The 2,951-nt window shown below is 43.8% G+C and overlaps 1 long non-coding RNA gene across 1 annotated transcript in view; it reads right to left on the reverse strand.

Moving 5' to 3' along the window:
* Positions 1–590, reverse strand: part of LOC119576936 — a 3,521-nt gene extending 2,931 nt beyond the window's left edge. The window contains exon 1 of the long non-coding RNA XR_005229085.1: positions 433–590. This is a non-coding gene — a long non-coding RNA (uncharacterized LOC119576936). The remainder of the gene's footprint in view (positions 1–432) is intronic.
* Positions 591–2,951: the final 2,361 nt, after the last annotated feature.

A 2,951-nucleotide genomic window follows, 5' to 3' on the forward strand; every position in this document is an offset into this window, starting at 1 on the left:
ATTAAATGAAGCTGAAATTTCATTTTAGTGGTCAGATTACCAGATTCAAATTTTAGTGAATCTTTTGTCATATTCCTCTTGCGTTCTCCTTAACAAATGTCTTATTCAAGTATGAAGTTGGTGTGAAACGAAATAAAATTGTGCACATGTATGTGTGTGTGTGTGTGTGTGTGTGTGTGTGTGTGTGTGTGTTTATGCATGTGTGCATGTGTGTTTGCGTGTGTGTGTGTGTGTGTTTATGCATGTGTGTGCATGTGTGTTTGCGTGTGTGTGTGTGTGTGTGTGTGTGTGTGTGTGTGTGTGTGTGTGCGTGTGTGTGTGTGTGTGTGTGTGTGCTCTTACCATCACCCGCAACATGAGAAACTGAATTCCACAACACAACAGCCCAGAATGCCTGCTACAATCACACCCAAGCCACAAGCCACTAATTACTTCATCCTGTCTCCCGCAGCGTCCGAACCCGATCGACGGCGAAACCACGCGTTGCCTTTAGGTGAATGAGAAGGGACCTTAACCCAGCACTCTCCAGCCGCAGTCGTTTCTGCTGCCTAACTACCGCGTCTCACCGTTCAATTGACCCAGGGAAATATGAGCCAGTGCCGCATGTCACCGTCTGTATAGCTGTGATTAAGTGCCACGTTCCTTATGCATCAAATACCTTCGTGAATTGAATGACTGATGACAGCTGTGATAGCCATGAAAGCCATTTTTTTTTTTTTTTTACCTGCGAGTGATATCAAAGCCGAGGTTTACATTTATAGATTTTTCTAGAGCTCTATCCATCCGACTTTTGGGATACATACGAGAACAGGAAAACGGATTAATGGACAGTGATCGAGAGAGACTTGAAAACCCATACCCTGGCTTCGGAGATAATGTAATTATACTGCGTACATCACATACACAGCAACTACAACACACACACACACACACATACACACACACACACACACACACACACACACACACACACACAACACAAACACAACACACACACACACACACACACACACACAAAATACAAAGGATCTACCGTTACACTACCTTTCTGTCTAAGGGTTGATTTTGCCTTGATTTTATTTTCTTTCATTCTTTCTTTTTCCTTCGTCTTTATCTTCTTTCTTTCTTTCGTTTTGCTTCATCTTTATTTTCTCTTTTACATATAGGATTACTATTTCTAATCTTTAGCCTGCTGGGCATAAACAGTCTTCTGAATATTCATCAAAGACAGGTCTTCAAAGTTTATAGATAATGCTTCCATTAAAAAACATGGAATCTATTAGGATGTATATTCTCAGTGATTTAACATAATAGAAATAGAAGAAATATGCAAATAGAAGAATGTTTGCATTCTATGGCATCACTGTTATTTTTTCTTCGGTATTTTTGTTATTAAAGACTATAATTCCTTTTGTAAATTCTTTTATTTGACCCCCCCCCCCCCAATTCCATTGCCTGTTGTTACCGGAGGTGTGAACAATACAGAGCAAGGCCGGAGGCAACACTTCACACCTCTATCTTCAACAGCTACCTTCCTCCTTAGGCGGACACAGTGCCCTGCTCTGCTTTCTCTTTTGGCACTTCTACAACGTAATTTAAAAAACGCCCTCGACCCAACTAATCTTACACAGTCTTCTCTTCTTCCCTTCTCCCGTTCCTTTTCATCTCCAATTTCTTCTACTATCCACTTCCTAAGGTGTGAGAGCCGTGTTGAAAGAATAAAAGTCTGACTCTGTGCCAGTCATGAACGGCCTAGGAGAGACATAGGCACGGAATTCCCGTTCAGTTGCTAGCCTTATCCATTAAGGGGACCCTGAGGGGTAGACCATTTCTCTCCCCAATGAGGCAAGCCACTTTATAAACTAGACCCACTGATTTTAATCTCCCTAATTCCCTAACCCTAGGCACTCCTTTGACAAGGACTCTGAACACTACTACTCACCTCCTCAATATTTACTATAATCTCAATCCAGTCCAAATCATCCACCCAGTTCATTACTCAACCTCCAGGAAACATTCCTCCCCTCCTAACATCCTCTACTCCATCTACTACCCCCTCCTCCTGTATTACTACTCTTCAGCCTTATTATCTGTCTCTCCGCAATACTACTCCATTCACACTCACCACTCTCTCTTCCACAAGGCCCCGTTCTTCTACGACCTCTATAGATTTTAAAGTACTCTCTTTAGCCCAGCCAAATGGGATGTATTTTTTGTGATCCCCTCTACACCCCCTGAATCTGATAACACTCTCCTCTTCCAACAATGCCCCCCAAAACAAGTAGGCAAAATTTCCTTCTGCAGCCTTATCACAGTTACAACTGAATCCAAGGCTAAAGTAATATCAACCGTGACTGATTTCACTAGCAAACCTATTCCTGCCCAGCCTCGTCCCTCCCTCAATATCTATACCGACATTGTGTCCATCTCTCCGACAAGCTGCCTTGTCTACGACAAGAATTGGTCTGATTGTGAAGACTTACTCGCCTGCCTCGTGGACTGTGATGCACCATTCCCCCTAGAGGCTGCCATAAGTCCTCCACCAATACTGCCAAGATTACTTTCCATACACGTGACCCCCCCCCCTAGATGTTTATATTGGCGGAGAATCCCTCCTTGTCCGACCATATCAACCTCCCTCCGTCAATGTCAGAATTGTTGGCGTTTAAGCCGCCCTGCCAAACACTGCCACTCCACAGCCTGATGCCCTCTATGTGCCCAACTTGGTCATGATAGATCAAACTGCTCTGCACAGCCACGCTCATGTGCCAGTTGTGGTGGTTCCCATGTATTTTATAGGGGTTGCCCTACCTACAAGTTTGAGTGTGAGGAGGCAACTCTCACATTCAAACTTGGCCTCACTTTACGCGAAGAACGTCGACGAGTTTTTTTTCCTACTCCCTACTCCAATACTGCCGCACACCCTTCCTCTCAAGATGTTTCTACAGTCC

The sequence above is a fragment of the Penaeus monodon genome, chromosome 9 (assembly GCF_015228065.2).
Source record: "Penaeus monodon isolate SGIC_2016 chromosome 9, NSTDA_Pmon_1, whole genome shotgun sequence".
Taxonomy (NCBI): Eukaryota; Metazoa; Arthropoda; class Malacostraca; order Decapoda; family Penaeidae; genus Penaeus; species Penaeus monodon.